The sequence below is a fragment of the Benincasa hispida genome, chromosome 9, assembly GCF_009727055.1.
Source record: "Benincasa hispida cultivar B227 chromosome 9, ASM972705v1, whole genome shotgun sequence".
Classification (NCBI taxonomy): Eukaryota; Viridiplantae; Streptophyta; class Magnoliopsida; order Cucurbitales; family Cucurbitaceae; genus Benincasa; species Benincasa hispida.
The window spans coordinates 44,257,000-44,264,681 of NC_052357.1; the positions used below are offsets into that span (position 1 = coordinate 44,257,000).

Consider the following 7,682-nt stretch of genomic DNA (forward strand, 5'->3'; position numbering starts at 1 on the left):
ATAGATCCTGGCCAAGATAATGAACTTCTGACCAAGATTACGTAAACGACCAATACAAACTATTTTTTTGGGCCTCAACATCATGCTGTAGTAAGCCAAACACATTTAAAGACAAGATCGAGATACATACCTTCTTTTTTGTGATTTTGTGCAAAGAGATGGATTGTCACACTTTCTAACACCTTTGGAAAAAATTTGTTTAGAACCAAAACTTGTAGAGCAAGCCAATTCTAGGATTTCTAAAACAATGATATAATAACTATCACATTGAGGGATTATCGTAAAATTAAATATCTAATAATTATTTAATACACAGGGGAATTGCTTCTTCTTTCTTCCTTTTTTTTTTTTTTTTTTTCTTTCCAATTTTCTAACTCAATCTCAGGCTCGATCTTGAAAATAATATAACATTCTAATTATATGTTAGATCATTTTTCCCATTCCTCTAGGTTACAATGTTAATCATTTTCCCATCCTCTAGGTTACAAGTCATCATTTATATATTAACACCACGCTCATTGTCTAACCATCCGCTTATCGTGTAGTGCCATCGTCTAGCGTCTGCGTCTATCGTGTAATGCCCACGTCTAATGCTTCCACTCATCGTGTAGCGCTTGCATCTATCGCCCACACGTTGTGCCTAACGCATCGTCTAGTGCCCGAGCTCATCGTTTAGCGTTATCGTCTAGTGCTTATGCTGATCGTGTAATGCTATCGCAATCATGTAGTGCTATCGTCTAACGCATCGTTTAGCGCTGCTTGTAGCTATACGATCGTCTATCCAGCGCCTTGCGCTCAATATCTAGCTCTCTTGCTCTCGCTCACGCAACCTCAGCACACGAGTAATCTTTGGGCAATGCCTCTTGCCAAGCTTCAGCCAACATACGTCCAAACCTCACAAGCTCAACGCATGGTTGTCCTTTGACTTTAAGGCTTAATTTCCCTTTAACCTCTATAAACTTAGCCTCAACTCATGCGTTAATGTTTCCTAACACCAAACTCATGGTTTCTTTTGACTTATCATTTTGCCAAATTTCACTGGTTAAAGCTCAACTCAAAGCTACTCAAAGAAAATCTATTCCCACACTTAGAAAATTTTCCTTCTCTTCAACATAGGATGTAACTTAGACTTAGTTAATTTCCTTAATTACCTGCTTAAGTAGGGAAATTGAGATCCGGGTTTCACATTCGAATTATTTTTTAAGTTTTCATATTCATTAGTCATTACATTTTAAGGAATATGTGTCTGTTAGATAGTTGATTTCTATTTTTGAAAACTATTTTCGAATGATGTGATATGAACAATGCAACTTTTAAAAACATTATTTTGAATTTTGAATTTTAAAATATAAAATTTAAATAAAGATAAAAGTATTTAAATAATAGGTAATGTTATAAACTAAATTAGTTTAATTTGTCAAAATAAGCATAACTCAATTAACATCTTACGTACAAGGAGGTCACTGCGACAAATATACCTTTCAATAGCACGTTAGTATAACTTTTCCTATATACCGCTATTAAAAAAAAAAAAAAAGAAGAAGAAGAAGAAGAAGAAGAAGCGGGAATGCCAAAATTTCAAGGCTTCCTCTCCATTTTTTTTAAGGTTTTGGGCTAATAAAATACATCATGCTTCGTCTTCACCGTCTCTTTCATTATCTCTCTCGCTGTTCTCTTTCGCATTCTTCTCTCTTTCGTTCTTCTGTATCTTCTTCTTCATTAAAACTTTTGAATCGATTCAAAATTCTAGCTTTCTCCTTCGGTCGACTACGTAGTGCAATTTTCTCCTTCGCGTTCGAGCTTATGGACTGATCAAAATATTATAGCCTTCTCCTTCGTTTGACTAATTCGTGCTTTGAAATTTCAACCTTCTCTCCCTCATTCGATTGCATCGTGCTTCAAACTTCTTTGTTATGTTGTGCTTCGATTTGAAATTTCTGAGTTTTGTGCACCGATGTGAGCTGTTCGTGAGGTAAATACCACTTTTATCATCCCTTTTGCAATTTTAAAGTTGAAAGTTTTTTATTCATTGGTTTAATTCAAATTTATTCGTCGTAAAGCTATCTATGATAAAAATCCCAAATTTACGAAAATTTTGGTGATTAGTTTGCAGGTTCAGTGATTTTTTTTATTGACCAAGTTGTTGGGAGTTTTGGATGTAGGTGAGAAGAAGTTATCCAAGTTGTCATAGGTGATAGTGTTGGATAAGTGGAAAGAAGTGCAAGCATCACACAAGAAAGCAGTGGCCGGAAAATTAATCAAAACAAGCTCATCTCCAAGAAGAAAAGGTTTGTTCTTTTCATTAATTTATTCCGTATGAGTTACCAATTAAATTGAAATTTTTTAATCAAAACAAGCTTGTCCTTCACTGATTCATTTCATCCCTATTGTTCTATGTGACATTTCAATATAAACATTAACCCATAATTATGAATTAGGGGGTTTATGTTATAAAGTTCGTGTACATAATGGAATATGCTCTAACCTCAGTCTAGACATTAAGTGGATGTTTTGTTGGGAGCTTATTTTTGTGATTGTACAAATTGTCGAGTTAGAAGTAGTAATGTCTACTTATTATACATGATAATTAATGTCCACATATTATACTTGATAACTGAATGTGATCTTGTATCAAAGAGATTCATCTAGATATATGACAATATAATCCTTAGCATATGAATGACTAATTGACCCTTTATGTCAAATAATCCGTGTATGTTGTGGATTGTGTACACTTTGTACTTCCTAATTCTTAAATGAATGAGATCTTGTATGAAGGATATTAATTTGGATATATTAGTTCTTAGCATTCATATGAATAATAGATTTATGATGTCAAACTGATCAATCCATCTATCCTCTGGCTCTTTCATTGAGTTACAAACTAAAGACCATCCGATATCTGTTTTTAGGCAAGGCTCCGTTTGATAACCTGTTGGCTAGTTGTAGATGAAATCCTTACATGATAAATCATTTCTATCTTGGGGAAAGCATGATGACAGTTCAACATGGGTTGTGGGGCTATTATGTATGGTTTCCTTACATAAATATACATGGAAGCAGTAATTCCACATGGAAATACTCATATTGAGGTCTTCTCAATTTTTTACTTGTTTGTCATAAAGGGAATGATCTATTTCTTTTGTGTTGATGCACTGTTTTTCCACATTTTCCATATTTGGGAAGATGACATACATGCTTGCATCATTTTTTGTTGTGTTGGAGCTGTCGGCTCTTGATGCCTCTTCTTGGAGAACTCCAAGCAAAACAACTTACAATAATAGAGGTTGAAAGTTTGATTGTGAAACTAGAAGCATACAATGATGAACAAATTTCTTCAACTTGATTATTTCTATTGTTGATATGTGTTTATTAGTTTGTTTAATTGATCTTTATAATATCCCACTGATAATACATGTGCTACCTTAGGAAACCTCTCTAAATGCATTCAAAGTTGGTTTTCTATGAAGAACCAATTTTATGGAAGATTGTAGCATCTCTCTTCTTAACTTTTGTAATTTACTAACTAAAACCATGGTCAAAGTTAACACTTGTTTATGGTTATTTTTATTCTGTACTCTAGTTGTGCTCCCACTTTGATAAGGATTAAATTGTGAAGGACTTCCTGTTAATACTAACAATGCATTTTCCTCTTATATTTGTACTTGAATGACCTTTTCACAACTTAACCTTTTCACTTTCTGTAGGATATATCTTGAAGAATGGTTCTAGCAATTCTTCACACCGATTCGTCCAAAATCATTGTAAGCTACCGTCAAAGCTTTTGTTGCAACTCCTTGATTTTACATCAAGTACGTGTCATATACTCTCTTGTTTAAATTCCATTTTGTTTCTTAATTTTCTTGAAGAAAAGACGTGTGTTTCTTAATCTTGAATGTTTCTGAAAAATTTTCTTCTTACTCGATAAAACTCAGAGGTCTCATCTTTATTTTGTCTCTTTATATTGTTACAACTAAATTTAATTTTTGTTTCTTTTAGTTAAAATTTTTATTTAGGTAATTATTGGGCTTCAAATAGTTTTTTACATGTAAAGGATAAGTTGGAAGACGAGAAAAGGAGAAAGCATTTGATGGTTGTGATGGAAATCTTTCATTTAAGAAGTGAACCCTATCAATTATTGAGTTTTCCACGTGATTCCTTTACTTATTCACACTTGGAACACACGTTTCAGTTGATTACCTCAACTTTACATACGAAATGCAGGGGACCAAACTTGACCATTCAAAGGAAGGGAAGATACATTTTGAGGCTTGAATCTATGGAGAGAAAATTGCAGATGAAAATGAAGAAGAAGAAGAAGAAGTACGTGAAGAAGATGGAACACCAAGACTTTTTAAAGTGGTTCAGTCATAAAGACCTATGTCCACTGATTACAGGATAAGTTCCCTCACTCTTACTCTCATCTTTATAGCTCTATTTTTAATTAGTTCGATGACAACTAGAGTTGATATTTTCTTCAACTTTTTTATGACAGACGTAACTGATTTTTATTCCAATTTAAGAGTGGAGTTTATTTGACAAAGTGTCTTCATCAATTCAAGGTACGATGATAGTTGGACCCATCTGAAAAAACTACCTTTTTTCCATTTAAATTGTATTGTTGTAAAATATATTTGTGATCACACTCCTATCATACACATTTTTTTCTCTCATTTCTCTAATTTCTTCACTCACACTCTATCATATCACGCACACCATTTACCTATTCTCTTTCCCTTTTATTAGCAAAAGATTCATACATAGGAGTTTGAGATAAAGTCTTTGATTTCTCTATTTTTGAACTTTGGTATATGGTCTCTTTAGTTGTATGTAATATTTTTTTCCCCTCATATTTGTGTTTTACATCATGTTCAATACTCTATTGTAGAAAAATATTGTCACATTTGATGAATGAGTTTTGAGTTTGATGGTAAATATATGTTCTTTTTACAGCAAGCAGGGATAAGGAACTTCTTAGATTTTTTTGATGTTACTAATGGATACATTATTTTAAAAAGGTGGAGACTAAAGGATACTTGCGTATCTTGAGGAAACTAGAAAGTATGTTGAGGTTGCATTATTTTTTTCTTTATCTTCATTTAATTTGTACAACATGTCGATCTCACAAAAAATAAGGTTATTTTTATGGAATGTTGTAGTGATTGAAGTATCCCATTATGAGCGATATTTCTACTATTAAAAATTTATTTTGATGTAAATGTACTTGCATACAATATTATAGATTTCAATGATTATGGTTTATTTTATTACTTCATTTGTAATAATTTGTTACTGATATAAAGTGTTACGTAAACTACATACAATTTGATCAAAAATGTCTATCAAGGCGAGATTTAAAATGCTTGTAAAAACTGCAATCAAAACTCAATTATAGCATTTTTTAATGTTATGACAACTTTCCATAGCATTACAATTATGTAATAGAAAATGAATATTTTATATCTTTTTTTATAGCATTGAAAAAAAAACTATGGAAAGGGAAGGACTTTCAATAACATCGGTTACTAAAGCATGCCTAAAATGCTATAGAAAGTCTTTTATAACTTTTTTTTACCGTTATGAAAAGCATTATAAAAAACCTTCTATAGCATTTTTTTGTCAACGCTATGAAACGTTTTCATAACATTAGATATGTGCTACAAAAGTTGATTTTTTATAGCGTTAAAAAAATACTATGAAAAGTCGGAGACTTTTAATAACATGGGCTACGACAGCATTTCGAAAATGCTATGGAACGTTTTTTTTAAGCTATCGAACGTGATATTTGTTGTAGTGCGTAGAAGTCCATGGTTCGAATCCCCAACCCTACTCACAAAAGTATCTAAACTCAAATAAAAAAAAAAACTTGGTTTTTGATCTCTTAATCTATAATACTTTTTTTCTTTTTATTTTTTTTCCTTTCATTGATTATGCTAATTAAGTTATATTAAATTAATATTCGCTATAAAATGATAAATTTTAAGATATTTTTGTCGTACGATATCGCCATTTTAAATATGTGATAGTGAAATATCAACGTTTTAAATATGTGAGTGAAATATCAACGTTTTAAACACGTGCCAGCGAAACATATGATGATGTTTTAAATACGTATCAGCGAAACGTTGACGTTTTAAATACGTATCAGTGAAACGTTGACGTTTTAATACGTATCAGTGAAGCGTCGAGGTTTTAAATACATATCAGCGAAGCGTCGACGTTTTAAATACATATCAGCGAAGCATTGGCGTTTTAAATACGTATCAGCAAAGCGTCGGCGTTTTAAATACGTATCAGCGAAGCGTCGACGTTTTAAATACGTACCAACGAAGAGTCGGCGAATATATACCAACAAAGCATCGGCATTTTAAATATATACTAGCGAAGCGTCGATATTTTAAATATATACCAGCGAAACGTCGGCGTTTTAAATATATACCAGCGAAGCGTTGGCATTTTAAATATATAACAGCTAAGTGCTGGCGTTTTAAATATATACGAGCGAAACGTCAGCATTTTAAATATATATCAACGAAGCGTCGACGCTTTAAATATATACCAACGAAGCTTCAGAAGTGTGATATTTTTGTAATGTGACAAGTTGAAAGGATTATTTTCGACATTTCCATAAATTTTCCTCTTATTTCACTTTATTTTAACCTAATATTCTTTTTTTTCAAGAAATTGTATTTCCTTTTTAAAAGTTTTGTCCACTTTTATCTTTATTTTTCTTTAATTTTATATCGTTTATCCATAATGTTTATTCTTATGTTTAAATGTCATTTTCCTCCCTTTATCTCTCTAATGATTTTAGACTACCTCTTATATATATATATATATATATATATATATCCCTTTAAAGTTATTCTCAAGAATTGTTTTTATTATTATTCTCCTAAAAGAAAAAAAAAATCTTTCTCCTTTATATGTGAATTTTTTTTATATGTTGAAATTTTGGGCATCTCTTTATATATCTATAACTTTATATATGTCTATAATTTTTTTTTTCTCCAACACTCTAAATGTTTTAATATCTTTTAAATAGTTTAATCACTCTAAAATTACCTTTCAAAGCACACATTAATCATTTAAAAATATTCAAGACCCTCTTATGAAACAAAATAAGAAATCAATAACACTTATGTGCTCAAAACAAATAGTTAGGTCATGTTCACTTTCTTGTAAACGTAATCCATCAATGATAATTTAAAAAGTAGATCCCACTTGATTACATTTATTGTTATTTATCAGTATATTATAATCGTAATAAAATGTAGGCTCAATTCATAATCAACAAATGCAATGGAGAGGATCATCCATTTAATTATATTTGATTATTATGTGAGACCCACATCATCTTTTCTTAGTATTTTTTCATAATTTACCTATTTTATCTAGAATCATATTTATATACGTAACAATATCAGTATCAGATTGATAATTTGTGTCATTATCAATATGGACATCCATAATTAATATCATTATCAGTATTGATCGTTATCGTTCAAAACCATTATCAAATAATATCATCTTATTAAAGAAAATAATGGTATATTTTGTTTGAAAATTGTTACTTCTTTATATATATTTATACGAGGATGGTGTTTTTTTTTTTCTTTTTTAAAAAAACGATTATGTGTGTTTCTAAACTGAAATATGAATTACTATTTTATTTTTAGAAT

General features: G+C 30.9%; 1 long non-coding RNA gene across 1 annotated transcript; it reads left to right on the plus strand.

The window, feature by feature from the left end:
• Positions 1 to 1,547: 1,547 nt before the first annotated feature.
• Positions 1,548 to 5,249, plus strand: LOC120086753. Its single transcript, XR_005484315.1, has 5 exons — positions 1,548 to 1,972; positions 2,163 to 2,288; positions 3,708 to 3,812; positions 4,225 to 4,562; positions 4,954 to 5,249. It is a non-coding gene; the product is annotated as an uncharacterized LOC120086753 (long non-coding RNA).
• The last annotated feature ends 2,433 nt before the right edge of the window (positions 5,250 to 7,682 follow it).